Raw genomic sequence first — 15,678 nt, 5'->3', positions numbered from 1 at the left:
GGTAAAACATGTCCAGTGCTGCTTTCCTGATGGTGGAATGGACAATTCCAGCAGCCGTGGAAGTGGAATTAACGTGGAACGTGCTGGAAAGGCAAAGGATCATCACTTAGTGATGATGAAGTGGCGAGCCTGGGAGGTTTGTAAAAGCATTCCATGAAAAGGATGGGATGTGAGGTGGTGCCTGAGCTTTTCCACAGCCCTTTCTTCCAGGGAGTCTGGAGTTCTCTGCCAGCAGGGCAGGGATGCCGAGGGCAGCAGAGCTCTGCTCCTCTTCCAGGTCACTTCTGCTATTAAGGCGATGAAAATATCAAAGTGGGGAGCTCTGATCTCCCCAGAGCTTGGGAAAATGGAGTTACTGAATCCCCCAGTGTGAGGAGGAGTGTGTGGTGTCTGTGTGGAGAGGCTGGAGCTTTCTCTTCACAGGTGAAAAGGTGAGGTCAGAGCTGCTGCCTGTGCTCAGGAGATTTTGGGGATGCTGCTCACCCTTGGCAGAGTCACTCCAGCCCTGGGCTGGCTCAGGGAGTTTTTGGGAATGCTGTTCACCTTTTTTTCACCACTCCAGCCCTGGGCTGGCTCAGGGAGTTTTTGGGAATGCTGCTCACCCTTTTTTCACCACTCCAGCCCTGGGCTCGCTCAGGGAGTTTTTGGGAATGCTGCTCACCCTTGGCAGAGTCACTCCAGCCCTGGGCTGGCTCAGGGAGTTTTTGGGAATGCTGTTCACCTTTTTTTCACCACTCCAGCCCTGGGCTGGGTCCTGAGCTCCCTTTTTTGACTGCTGCTGCATTTGGGGGTGGTGTCTGTGCGGGGTAACTTTGATCTCCTGTCCCTCCCACCCTTGCTCAGGTGTTTTTCTTTGGTTATTCCTGTCACATCCATTGAGTTGGATTAAAAAAACCAGTCTGGCACTGGTTTTGTGGGTTCTTCAGTCCTTTCAGAAGCTGGTAACCTTCCTGAGCAATTGTTACAACCTTGGGTGACTTCCTAAAACCTTTAAACATCTTTTAATGCCATAAAATAAGTTTAAGCTCATTAACATTGATACCCAAACAAAGTGTCCTGGTGAGACACAATTCAAATTGTGGTGTTAAACTGCAGGTGATGGAAAGCTCATTTTAGATAAAATGGGTGAGGAGGCATTGGCTGCTGAGTTGGGATCACATTTTAAAGATCAGCTGGAGACATTTTCTCCAAAGGCCTGTGCTGTATTTGTCTTTCCTTATTGGTTTGCTTTTGCTCTTTATTTTGAGGTTCAGCTGTTTCTGGGTTATATTAAAAATGGGTTACAGGTGTTTATTCCCATGATTGGTACATTTTTTAAAATGGATTTATGACTTCCTATAGAATAGTTCTAAATTGTAACAAATATTCTGTATATTAATTTTCCAGGATATTCATATTTCTGGATATCCATTTTTGCCCTTTATTTTGAGGTTTGGTTCAGCTGTTTCTGGGTTATATTAAAAATGGGTTGCAGGTGTTTATTCTCCCTGACCAGGACTTATTTTTTTTTTAATGGATTTATGACTTCCTATAGAATAGCTCTAGGTTGTAACAAATATTCTGGATATTCATTTTTCTCATGGACTGCTCTGCCTGTGCAGGAGATTCCACACTTGGAGCTGCCTCTGGCCACCTCCGAGGGAGCTCCTGCTGGGGAGACAACAGGAATTATGAAAACATCCCTCTTTTCCCTTAAAAAATTCATAGGGAACAGGTAGGAGCTTGTTTTCAAAGTGAGACTCAACCCATGGCTTTCTATAATAGAGTAATTTAGAGGTAGTGAACGTAACTGTGCAAAATGACACATAATAATAATAAATCCACATAATGTTAATAATAAATACACATTATACAGCATAATAAGCCTTCCTTTTGCAGTTTTGCATTCAGAGAAGGTTGCTGTGAAGTGATCAGAAGAGGAATTTCACATCAGCCCAGGTGCTGGCTTCTGAACCCCTCATATTTTTTAGCTCCTTGCCTGCCACAGCCACATTCAGATGGAAATTCCCTGTGGAAACTGCCTGTGTTGCATTTTTATGTATTTTTAATTGCACGTTTTTTTGGGGAATGCTGAGAAAATGAAGTGCTGGCTGTTGTGGAGTTAAAAACAAAGCAGAAATCATCTTCAGGCTGGAGTTTTGTATTATTTGAAACCCTTAAAAGGAGAATAATGCTGAGATCCACAGAGCAGTGTTGGTGTCCCTGGTAGGTCCAAGGGGTCATTTCAGGTTATCAATGCCTCTGAATTGATCTGAATTTTGATTTATCACTGCTTGGAGCTTCATTTCCCAATGCCCTGACTGTGCTGCTTTCCTTTCCTTGGGCCTTGTGAATAAATGGCAGATGCTGCTTGGGTGTTTTTGGTTTTTTGAGGATTTGGGGACAAGTTAAAGGGTGTTTAAAGTGCCTTTGAAAGCAGGGCTTGGAATAAGAGGACGGAGGGTGACATTTGTGTGTTTTGCTCGCCCTTTGTTGGGGCTGTTTGATCTGGGGTTGTGATTTTGCTGCTCTGGCATTTCCCAGGATAACAGGAGCCTTTGTTCCCAATTTTCCATCTTTAAAGGGAAAAAACCCAAAACAACCAAACCCTTGACACCAGCCAGGAACAAAAGCTGCAGGAGCTGTCACCTTCTGGCTGCAGATCAGATCTCCCTTGGGAGCTGATGGGGATTTGGGATGGGGAGGATGGGAATTTGGGATGGGAAGCTGATGGGAATTTGGGATGGGGAGCTGAGGGGAATTTGGGGTGGGGAGCTGATGGGAATTTGGGGTGGGAGAGGATGGGAATTTGGGATGGAAGCTGAGGGGAATTTGGAATGGGGGAGGATGGGAATTTGGGATGGAAGCTGATGGGAATTTGGGATGGGGAGCTGATGGGAATTTGGGATGGAAGCTGATGGGAATTTGGGATGGGGAGCTGATGGGAATTTGGGGTGGGAATTTGGGGTGGGAAGCTGATGGGAATTTGGGATGGAAGCTGATGGGAATTTGGGATGGAAGCTGATGGGAATTTGGGATGGGGAGCTGAGGGGAATTTGGGATGGGGAGCTGATGGGAATTTGGGATGGAAGCTGAGGGGAATTTGGGATGGAAGCTGATGGGAATTTGGGATGGGGAGGATGGGAATTTGGGATGGAAGCTGATGGGAATTTGGGATGGGAAGCTGATGGGAATTTGGGATGGAAGCTGAGGGGAATTTGGGATGGGGAGCTGATGGGAATTTGGGGTGGGAAGCTGATGGGAATTTGGGATGGGGAGCTGATGGGAATTTGGGATGGGGAGCTGAGGGGAATTTGGGATGGAAGCTGATGGGAATTTGGGATGGGGAGCTGATGGGAATTTGGGATGGGGAGGATGAAAGGCTGATGCAGTTGGGTTGGTGACCCCTGGAATGTGAGTGGGGCTGGCATTTCTGGGGTGGTGCATCCCCAAATCCCTGCTTTAGACACAGGCACAGGATTTCCCAGCTTGTCCTCGTTCCTAGGAACAAACTCGGGCTCACCCTGTGTGGGCAGGTTTTTATCACCAAAGAAATGATGCAGGCAGACATTCAGATGTTTTAAACAGCTCCAGGATGATAAAAGCATTTCCCAAATAAAATATCCCAGAAGAAAACTCTGCTCTGTTGCATTTTAACAGATTAAGAAATGCAGAATATTTCTCCTGCTTAAATAAATAAATAAATTAATAAATCTTTTACATCAGATTATACAAACTAATATAATTTAGCCAGTCCAGAGTATGCTGGGTTTCCTTCCCATTCCTTTAAAGATTGCATTCCTAACAAATATTTTGCTGCTTAATTAAAATCTACAGCAGAAAATAAATCAGTTTTCATGGATCTCTTAATAACCAGCCAGTCATTAGAAACAATTTCCAAATGCCCAGCCTTTGTCTGGGAGTGTGAGAAGTGGGGAATGTGCAAAGTTAATTAGGATTCCTCCAATATCCTCAATTAGGATTGGGATTATTCTCTCCCTTTGGACACCTGAGGATCATCACAGGTATCTCTGTTTCTCTGCTCTTTTACAGGGGTTGATTTGTCACATTTGGAAGGTTTTAAATTCAGAACAATTCTTATGAAACATAAACCCCTCATCAGCGTTACCAGGTTTTGAAAAGAAATCTGTTTGTTTTGCTGTGTGATGTTTTGAGATGGTTTCTCAAGCTCTGTGGGCCGTGAGGTATTTTTAACACGTGGCCTTTGATTTAATGTGAAAAATGGCCCAATTAACTTAATTTTAGTCTCATCTTGTTGATGCAGTGATGCTTCTGACAAGTGATGGAAGTCACAGTGAGTGACAGCGCTGCTCCCTTTTCCTTTAGTGATGGGAATAATTAAAACAGCAATAAAGTCAATTTGAGGGATCATTTCCAAATGGATCCCAAACTTTTGGATTCTTTGCAGAATTTTAAGTAAATCAAAAGGCAAACCCAATTTTCTGCCACCTGCTTGTCTGACATTGAAGGGTTTCTATTGCCCACAACTCTTCAGTTTGGTGTGAGGTGCTCCAAGTTCCTGCAATAATTGTATTTTCTGCTCTGTAATGGGCAGGCAATGAGGTAAACTCATTTTGAGGGTCAGTGAACACCTGATTTCCTGTAGCACTTTTTGTAATCTCATTAAATTAATAGTAGCTAACTTTTAAATGGCAGTAATAGGTCATTCCTTAGGGCTGTATTTTTATTTGGAGACTGAGTGTTGGCAGCAGGATTTAGGCTGATTCGGTCCCATTTAGACTTCAAAACTGCCCCCAAATGAAACCTTTTGAAATTAACATTATTAATCAAGTTTAATAGTCAATTTTATCTCTTATTAACCCATGCCCAAAGAAATTGGAGTGGTGATGTGGAACTGGATGATTCAGGGGTGCTCGGATGTCCTGCAGCCAGATCCAGGATGGAATAACTCTGCATTAAATCAATAAATGTGACCTTTCTGAAGGGAAAACCTGTCTGCACTGAATAATCAAATCAGCTTTGTGCCTGACAGCCTTCCAGGGGAGACCTTTTGCCACAAATACCTGATCAGTAGGGGGAGTTTGGAGATGTAGAGCGTCTGTAAAAGTGCAAAAATGAAATTTAAATGGTTCAGGGCCTGGGATGTGAGCGGGGGCTGGAGCGTGTTGTGAGTTTGAGCGTTCTGCTCCTGCCTGGTGTGCTCTGAGCAGCTCTGGCTGTGGAAGGCCTGGAATTCCTGCCTGATTTCCTTGGAATTCTGATTTTTGGGGGGATTTGCTGAATGTGGGAGAGTTGCTCCCATTTTCTGCCAAAAACTGGGAATGGCTGTCCCAGGCACTGCTGCTCCCATTTTCTGCCAAAAACTGGGAATGGCTGTGCCAGGCACTGCTGCTCCCATTTTTCTTCCAAAAACTGGGAATGGCTGTGCCAGGCACTGCTGCTCCCATTTTTCTTCCAAAAACTGGGAATGGCTGTCCCAGGCACTGCTGCTCCCATTTTTATTCCAAAAATTGAGAATGGCTGTCCCAGGCACTGCTGCTCCCATTTTATTCCAAAAACTGGGAATGGCTGTCCCAGGCACTGCTGCTCCCATTTTTCTCCCAAAAACTGGGAATGGCTGTCGCAGGCACTACTGCTCCCATTTTTCTTCCAAAAACTGGGAATGGCTGTCCCAGGCACTGCTGCTCCCATTTTTATTTCAAAAATTGGGAATGGCTGTCCCAGGCACTGCTGCTCCCATTTTTCTTCCAAAAACTGGGAATGTCCCAGGCACTGCTGCTCCCATTTTTCTGCCAAAAACTGGGAGTGGCTGTCCCAGGCAGTGCTGCTCCACTTTATTTTTCTGTCAAATAGAGGGAACAATTTCAGCATCCAGCATCCCAGTGTTCCCACCATCCCATAAATCTGAGGGCACAGCATCCCTGCCTTTCAAGGTTTCACCCTTTCTGGTGGGACTCGGTGTCCTTGCCCCTTTTCCCGCTGTCAGAATTCCAGGATCATCCCTTCACTCACACTTCCTCCGTGCCAGCACTGTCTGGACACATCATTCCCGCCCCAGAAGGATCCATCTGCTCCTTGTTCTTGCCTCTTCCCATATCTTCCCTCCCTAGCCCAGTTTTTCCTGTTTTCCCACCGCACACTCAATAGCCCTGTAGTTTTTCCCCTCATGCAATTCCTCCTCACTTGTTGTTATCTAGAAAACCAGCAGAAAATCAACATCTCAGCAGATGGATCCAGCCATTGCACACTCCAGCTAAACAGGGATGAAATGCTGCCAGATTCTGGACACTGAACCCCAAATCTCCCAAGGATTTACCCCAAAATTAGAGCCCAAACCTGTGCTTGGTAGGAGCTAAAAACTGGACACTACTCCAGCACTTCCCTTGATGTTTAGGTGAAATAATCGGACTTTTGAGAATAATGCTGCTGAAAAGAGCCACGAAAGATGTGTGAGGTTGTCTCTTATTTAGGAATGTTTTTTTCCCTTTTGGAATGAAAGATGTGTGAGGTTGTCTCTTATTTAGGAATTTTTTTTTTCCCTTTTGGAATGAAAGATGTGTGAGGTTGTCTCTTATTTAGGAATGGTTTTTTTTTTTCCCTTTTGGAATGAAAGATGTGTGAGGTTGTCTCTTATTTAGGAATCTTTTTTTCCCTTTTAGGATGGTGGGACAGGGTGGGGGAGGATCCTTGTTCCAGTTGTCAAACTTCCTTCTCTAATGAAAAAATGGTGGCATTTTTAAAAAAACTTTAACGCTCCTTCCAACCCTTCCATGATTTCCATTTGTTGTGGGCATGAGTAGATGGGGTTTCTATTTCATGTTGGATGAAACTCATCACTGAGATATAAACATTTAAGTAAAATCTTCTCTCCATAGCCAAAAACACAAGAGTGGCCTCAATTTGGATTAAACCACCCATCTGATATTTTTTCTGAGTCTGTAACTATCACAAACTGATTTTTTTTACAGATTTAGAAACATTTAAATCGATAAAAAGCCTAGAATTTTAATATTTTTTTTTTAAATGAAGGCATTTATTGAAAATCCCTCCTCATTTTCTGCAGCGTTTCTCTCTCTGCAGCTCCGTGCTGTGAATCCCTGGCCTCTGGGTGAGATCCCACTTGAGAACCCAGACTGGTGCCAGCTTTTCTGCAGTGCTGCTGGAAATAGCTCCCCACACCGCCCCCTGAGGGGGAAAATCGTGGTGTTTGCTTTCTCCTCGCCGAGGTGGAGCTGAGTGTGTCATCCTGGCAGGGCTGTGGGGATAACAGACCAAACAAACTCGGGAATCTCAAGTAGATCCTGTTTTTTTTTCATGGTTGTGACATCAGCAAAGCTTTCCATGGCCAGCAGTGTTTGGGTTGTTCCACACTCCCATCCTTGCACGTTTGCACTAAAATCTGATTTCAGGTGATGCACATCAGGTAGAAAACAGCAGGAAAATCAAGCCAAGCTGTTGGAGAGGTGATGGCTCTAAGTTTCCTTCACTCTTCCCGTTATCCTCCTCATTTTCCAGCTGCTAATTCCTGTTAAGGGCATGCACGACTGAAAAGTCTTTTTCTGGGAATGGAGAGCCCTGGATGGTTTCATTTCCTCACCCCTGGGGGATATTTACACACGTTTTGCTGTGTAAATATTCGGGTGCTGTTGAGTGAAAGCAGAGCTGGACCAGGAAAACCTCATGGAAGAGTAAAAAAGCAAAATTTGTCTTATCTGATGGAATTGTGGAGTCCTGGAATGGTTTGGCTTGGAAAGGACCTGAAGCCCATGGCAGGGACACCTCCCACTATCCCAGGCTGCTCCAAGAGCCCAGCCTGGCCTTGGACAATCCCAGGAATCCATGGATTTCCCCATGCTGCAGTTTCCTTTCCATGCAATCCCTGTTCTCCCTGGCACCAGGAGTGCTGTTCCCACACACGGGGCTGAGTCACTGCAGAGCCAACCAGCTCAAACGCATCCTCATTTCCAAGCTGAGACGGAAAACACGGAGGAAAAAAGGAAATTATTTATTAGAAAACAGGCTTGCCATGTAAAACATCGGCGTGAAGCACAAAGGTGAGCAGAGCAGATTGCTTTTCTGTGCCTCAGAGGCAGCGTGAGCACAACCTCTGATGTAAATGTTACTATAGTAACAGTGGTTTTATTTAAGAGCCCATTAAATAGACATATCAAACACATCCAGCCTGTCAAAATGAAAGTTAAACCGCACAGCCTGCTGCTTCAAGGACCACTTTATTTTTTTTTTTGCCAAACTTGTGTATTTTGCTGCAATTTCCCCCTTGGATGCACTCAGGATCCTCTTCTTGCCAAATGACACTGTGGCACTTGGGAAATAAGCTGCACTAATGGTGACAGCACTAATTACCTGGGACCTCTCTCCAGCCTTGTGAAGGCTTTAAAAGGGATGGAAATTCCTTCTGGGAAATTTGCTGTACATCATTCCCCGCTGCTTCCCTCAAAAGCTTGTTCCTAACAGAGCTTAATGATTTAAAAAATGAAGAGTGTGGTATGAAATATTATCTATTGGTCTGGTTCAGCTGAACTTCCCTTGGGAGGCCAAGGGTGTTTGGTGCCACTTGGTTTTCCTCCCTTTTTTCCTTTTTTCCTCTCCATCAGCAGCTGCTGTGGCTCTGCCCCTCCTGGCCTGGTGTCAGTTCTGCCTCTCAAACCATGCTTTGATTCTAAAGTAATTACAAATTTGCAGAAATGAAGAGTTATATCTTGTTTATAGGGTTTATGGGGTTTGTGCTCATATTTTTCACTTTGGGAACTTCCCAGTGCTTGCTGTGGTGTAAACTCCTGGTGTTCTTTGCTCAAAAGATGAATAGTTCTGAACAAGCGATGGAGGGACAGGACACAGGGAATGGCTTCACATTGAAAGACAGCAGGTTTGGGTTGGATATTGGGAAGGAATTCCAGACTGGGAGGGTGGGGAGGGGCTGGGATGGAATTCCCAGAGCAGCTATGGCTGTCCCTGTCCCCTGGCAGTGCCCAAGGCCAGGCTGGGACACCCTGGCACAGTGGAAGTGTCCCTGCCATGGCAGGGGTGGCACTGGGGGGGATTTGAGATCCCTCCCAACCCAAACCCAGCCTGGCATCTCTGCTCCTCCTCAGATAATTCATATGGATGTAAAACCAGGAGATCACTGACTCAGGAAAGCTGAGCAGGGCATTAGCAATTTTTATTTGTAAGAGATCAGGGAATTATTATGATCTGCCCCACAGAGGCTCGGTGACTGTATCCAGCATAATTGGTGGAAGGAATTGCTTTAATGTCACATTTTTAAAATAAATAAACCCTCAAGGCTGGAGTTTTGTTCTGTTGGAGAACAGTTCTGTTTCCTGCTCACACTTGGATTCAAAACATGCACATAGGTCACTGAAATCTTCTCATGTGCTTTGCAAAACCACTCGGGGCTTGGTATTTTACGGTATTTTGTTATTTTTCAACATGAAACTCATTGAAAGGCTTCTGGCCCCTCGTTATTTTTATAATGCTTTGAGGGAGAAAATCTGAGGTGAAATGTGGGGGCTGAGAGGAAAAACCAAACATTTCCTTGTTTGTATTTATAATAAAAGCCTCTCCAAAAGTTGTTTTAATTCCACAAAAGGGGGAGGCCCTGAGCAGGGGGGATGCTGTGCTGAGGCTGGAGAATATCCTGAATTTCCATATCCTAGTGAATAAAGCACTGAGAAACTGAAAATTCTGGAGTCAAAGTGGCACTGGCAGAACAGACCCTGGGTGAGGTAATTCAGACACGAAGAGAAGCACAGAACAGGGTTGAAAATGTTTGAGCATTTTCAATAAATGTCAATAAAGTAAGAGAATCCCAGAATTTAAGTTGGAAAATCCCTCCAAGGTCAGCGAGCCCTGATCCCCACCCTGTCCCCAGCCCAGAGCACTGAGTGCCACCTCCAGGAATTCCTTGGGCACCTCCAGGGATGGGAACTCCAACCCTCCCTGGGCAGTACCAGTGCCTGAGCTCCTTTTCCATGGAGAAATTCCTGCTGCTGCCCACCCTGAGCCTCCTGTCTTGTCCTGTCCCTGTTCCCTGACTCCCCCTGGTTCCCCAGTCCTGGCAGGGATCTGTGGAGAGCCAGCTCAGCCTTAGGAGCCCTCCAGGAAAGCTGATCTATAAAGAAAGACAGAATTAAACTGGAATTGAAGTTTACACAAAGGATGGTCAGTGTGAAACAACAACACAGCACACGTCAGAGAACTCTGAAAGGAGGAATTACCTGTCTTCTGTCTGCCCCAAGGGGATTAAGCTCAAGGAAGTTTTAGTTTAGGTATTATGAGAGGGGAAAAAAGCCTTCAAAAATAAATAAATATGCACTAGTGGAGGCTTTATAGGGGATTTTTTTTCCCCTGGTTGGCTGAGCAGCAGTGGCACATGGGAAAGTGAAAGAAAACTCTGTCAAATGTTTGTCTCAAGATATTCTAAATAAAAGGATTTGCTAGTGGCAGCTTTTGACAGCTTTTGCTTACACTGTGAAAGACTGGGATACGAAAGCTTCAGTGGCTTCCTAACCTCAGACAGGAGCTGTGTTTAGTCACATTTCCCAAACTGCCATATCAGAATCAGGAAATACTTTAAAAATAGGATTTGCCAATTACGAGAGGGTTATTTTAATAAGGAGTGAAATTGGCTGATGCTGCTTTGAGGAAATGGATTGTGAATTACAGAAAGTCAATAAATGAATTAAAGCCAGTCACTGGGTTTGCTCATGGGAAAAGAGTTTGCAACACCCAAAAGATCGTTTCAGTCTGGTTACTTGAGAAGAGCTTGCAATAGGGAAACAAAAATATTTGTCTTTATACCTCATGAAGAGATAGTGGGTTTGCATTTCTTTTAAAATAATATTGCTGAAAAGAAAAACCATTGTATAAAACCCTCAGCTGGGCCTGGCTGGGACTTTCCAGTCTCTGGTTCACTGGTTCTAAATTTTTGTTGCCTTTTACAAAAGGATGAGGACAAACAAAATTAAAGGTCCATCTTTCCTAGCAGGGCTCGGTCCTTGCTTGAAATGCCTTGAAATAATTTTTGGGTGTTGTTTTTTTAATTGCAAGTTCCTGTTAAATACGTGGTGTTGCTTTACATCTGTCAGCTCCTCAAACACTGAAGTGCAAAAGGGTCAAAAATGTGATTTAGTCCATTACTTGTGGAGTAAAAGATAATTGATATCAACTGCTCTTAAATTAGAGCCAGCAGATAATGGATGTGTGCATTACAGCACAACCAGGTCTTGAGATATTTGAATTAATTAACATCATTAAGAGGCGCCCGGCCAGGCTGGATGAGCCTTGGACAAGCCGGTGTAGCAGAAAGTGGCACGGGTGCAATGCAATGGGCTTCAGCTCTTCCAAGGCTCTCCCTGCTGCTGTGTCTGTGGGAATTTCAGTTTCCTGCTCCCTTGTTATCCTTCCTGCTCCTGGTCAACATTGGTGTTTTTATGCCAAAGGGAGATTCTGACTGAACGTGAGGAGCAGATCCTAAACTTCCACAGGCTGTCCCCTCCTGTCAGGAGCTGTGCAGAGCCACAAGATCCCCCCTGAGCGTCCTTTTCTCCAGGCTGAGCCCCTTCCCAGCTCCCTCAGGGATTCTCCAGCCCCTTCCCAGCTCCCTCAGGGATTCTCCAGCCCCTTCCCAGCTCCCTCAGCCTCTCCTGGGGCTCCAAACCCTTCCCAGCCCCTTTCCCGCTCTCCCGTGTGAGGGTCCCGGTGCTCCAGACTCTTCCCGGCTTCATTCCCGCTCTCCCGTGTGAGGGTCCCGGTGCTCCAGACCCTTCCCAGCCCCTTTCCCGCTCTCCCGTGTGAAGGTCCCGGTGCTCCAGACCCTTCCCAGCCCCTTCCCCGCTCTCCCGTGTGAGGGTCCCGGTGCTAAAGACCCTTCCCGGCTTCGTTCCTCTCTTCCGTGTGAGGGTCCCGGGGCTCCAGACCCTTCCCAGCCCCTTCCCCGCTATCTCATGTGAGGGTCCCGGTGCTCCAGACCCTTCCCCGCTCTCCCGTGTGAGGGTCCCGGTGCTCCAGACCCTTCCCAGCCCCTTCCCCGCTATCTCATGTGAGGGTCCCGGTGCTCCAGACCCTTCCCCGCTCTCCCGTGTGAGGGTCCCGGTGCTCCAGACCCTTCCCGGCTCCGTTCCCGCTCTCCCGTGTGAGGGGCCGGGCCGGGCGGGGCGCTGGGCCGGGGCGGGGCGGCGGAAGGGTCGGGGCTGAGGGGAACCGGGGGAAACTGAGGGGAACCGGGCTGGGGACGGAGGGATCGGGGCTGAAGGGAGCGGGGGGAGGCTGAGGGGAGCCGGGCTGAGGGGAGCCGGGCTGAGGGGAGCCGGGGAAGGCTGAGGGGAGCCGGGGAAGGCTGAGGGGAGCCGGGCTGAGGGGAGCCGGGCTGAGGGGAGCCGGGCTGAAGGGAGCCGGGCTGAGGGGAGCCGGGCTGAGGGGAGCGCCCGTCCGGGGCTCGCCATCGGAGCAGCACCGTGGCAGCGTCGCTTCAGCCGCCAATCGAAACCCCGAGAGCGAGGAGAAGCAGGTTGGTGAATTTACTTTTATCTCCTTTTTCATCCGCTTTCCCCCACTCCAATTTCCTGAAGCATCCCCCCGAACACAGCCCCAGCCGGTCCCACATCCCGCTCGCAGATCCAGGCGGTTTCAGTGTTCCCCAATCAGCCCTTTCCTTCCTTATATTCCCTGGATTCAGTGTCAGAAATAAAAATAAATCTCGGTGAATGTGGGCTGTGAGTCCCCGCTGCTGCGGGATAGAGGAGAACTTGGGAAAGTTCCCGGGTGGTACAGCGTGTATAAATGGAGTTTATAATGACCACTGAGAGCCCTTCCATGTGTGCTATAACGTGGATAAAACCTTCAAGTGCCAAGGAATCCCAGGAGCTCTGCACGTAGGAAAGGACAGATCCACAGCATGAATTAGGATGTTTTCACTACAAACAGCAGAAATTCCACCATCTGGACAAAGTTCTTTGAAGAGTTCGGGACGTTTTGCTGTCGAGTCTTTGGGGAGAGGCTCCACCAGCAGGTTTAGGGTTGGATTTGTGGCTGTGCTTCTGCCCAGCTTGGATTGCCTTTATTAAAGCTTTAATATTAGCAAAATTATTCCGTGTGGGTCATACCCATTTCTATTTTGTGTGTACCACTTATCAGAACTCTTTATTAAGAATGATTTTTAGTATATTCTGTGGCAAATTGAATTCCATGCTCAGACCAATAGGACTGGAACTTGGCACCATTAAAGAGCATGTCAGAAGATGCTGTGCATGGATATTGTTACTAAAATATTTTTATGCTTTCTAGAGATTTTTAATGTTTTAAACCAGCTGTAGTGCATTGCTTGCAAAAGTCAGGGATGGTTTATATGGTTTTCCATGCCCAGTGCAGGTGTTTGTGAGTCCTGCTCATTTCAGGTTATGCTGAATGTGTTTCCCATGCTGATAAACGAGGGAATTTTATCATTTCTCACCTCTCCTGCAAATAAAAGTGATCTTATTTCATTGCTCTCCCCCTTGCCTCTCATATCTGTTGTGTTTTAGTTTTAATCCCAACTCTTGCTGAACTGTCCTGTGGTTGATATGGAGAGGAATATAGTAGTTACATAAGAAATCAGAAAATTTCTTGGACAGCAGCAAGTCAGTGGTTCCAGAATAATTTAAGATATATTTGTTTAAAAAGTATGCCAATTCCTTCATTTTGTGTGGACACTTCCCCAGCCACAAATAAAAAATAAAAAACCCCAATTTGTCCTGGCTGTGTTAATTTATTCTTTCCAGGACAGCACTTAGAAGTTTTAATAACTCTCTTTATTTCACTTCCTGTTCCAAAAGTTTTAATAACTCTCTTTATTTAACTTCCTGTTCCCTATAAATGTTCCTGTAAAACTTGTATTCTTTCTTACAAAGGAGCAAGGAATTCTGGCAAGTTTTCTGTTCTCAATGGAAAGGATTTGGGGGAATCCTTGTCCCCTCCAGTATTTCCTTTATCCTGCCCTGGGATTTACCTGGAGATGTCTCTTTTTACCCAATTCTGCTGAGTTTACCCAAGGAAAGCTGAACTTTGAGCAGCAGAGGGGCCTCCTGCTCCAAGTGTTGAATGAGTGCTGAGATCAGAATCTCTGATTGCTCTGTCTGGCCATTTTTATGTCAGAATGTCATTTTTATGTCCTCCAAGACCATCAAGTCCCACCTTGTCCCAGCCCAGAGCTCTGAGTGCCACCTCCAGGAGTTCCTGGGACACCTCCAGGGATGGGCACTCCCTGGGCAGCCCCTGCCAATCCTGACCACCCTTTCCAGGGAGAAATTCTCCCTTAATTTTTTTTTCATGCCCATCAGGAAATTAAAAAGCCTTTACCTTCACTAAATTACACGTAAATTATAATTTTCCTTCCCTGTGGGGTTCTGGGGTTCTGTAGTTGTTTTCTTCCCAGTGTAAATGGGTATTTCATGGGGGAAACTCTGACACCCAGGACCTCTGGATGACTTTTATAAATTTTGGAAATGGATGTCCAGTTTTCCTGGGAGTGATCTCTGCCACTTTCCTGCTGGGAAGTGGCTGAAGGATGGACAGGGAATTTTTTGTTGCACCTGTAAAACAGAGCTGTTTCTCATTAAACCATTTAATAGTGTGAATAATGTACATTTTTGTTGAGTAAACTCTTTTAAAAGGTACTTTAAACTTCTGAAATTAGGGAAAATCTACCTAATTTCAATTATTTGGAAATAATTCCTGCCTGTATCTCTGTGAAATGACCTGGTAGCTCCATAATTCCTCTGGGCCTCTGATAGGAATAAACTGATGGAAAAGGAGCAGGGGAGGGTATCCAGCTACCAGCTGTGCTGAGAGCCAGATTGTGCCCTCAAACGGGCTGGGAAAATTCAAGATTCCCTCCTTAATAGCTGAAAATGAAGCTGGAAAAGCAGATGGATGGGGAGAAAAGTGGCTGGGATTGACTGATCCTGCAGAAATTCAGGGAGAGCAGACAGGGAGCTGGGAATTGTGACTTCCCTGGGCAGCAGGCTGCTGCTTCAGGGATAGGGAATAGATAAAGAAATAGATTTTATAGAATAGAATAGATGCAGCCCCAAACTGCAAGGCCAGTGCATTACATAACCTTGGCACTGCCTCTTTTGGCTCCGGGGGTGTTCTCAAGGAAACTCAGAAATATTTCAGGAATTTCTTTGGAGGGATTCCCTAACTCGAATTTCTTGCCCTGGAATTTGCTGTCTGACTTGAGCTGTGGGTTTTACTCAGCACTCAGTTCTTGACTGCAACAGCAGCCAAACTCTGCTCTGTGGAGCTTCAAGTGTAAAATTATAGTTAGATTTTAGCAGAATTTATGTAACTCTTGGATGAAAATAAAAAAGAACAAAGTATCTGAAATGAAGGAACAATAATGAAATGTTGCTGTAAAGTTTAGTGAGGTCTTCACTGTTGAAATGGGTGAGGGCTTCTGTGTATGCTGCTCTTGGAAAATTCTCATTTTTTCTCATTTTCTGGCCTGTTCTTCCTCTCCTGGTATAGAGAAAAGTGTCTCTCTCCATCCCAGAGTGCTGGAATGAGATGATTTTTAACTTCCTTTCCAAACCACTCTGGTTTTCCATGATTCTGCTTACAAAGGTGTGAGCATCAAATGAACTGAAGTGCACCAAACGAAATAATTATAAGCCCTCAATTAATTTTCTGCGTGTTTTTCAGGTCAGCTCTACAAACCAA

Source organism: Prinia subflava, chromosome 10, assembly GCF_021018805.1.
Source record: "Prinia subflava isolate CZ2003 ecotype Zambia chromosome 10, Cam_Psub_1.2, whole genome shotgun sequence".
In the NCBI taxonomy this organism is placed as follows: domain Eukaryota; kingdom Metazoa; phylum Chordata; class Aves; order Passeriformes; family Cisticolidae; genus Prinia; species Prinia subflava.
The sequence above is the reverse complement of the archived record's forward strand: the minus strand, read 5'-3'. Positions refer to the sequence as shown.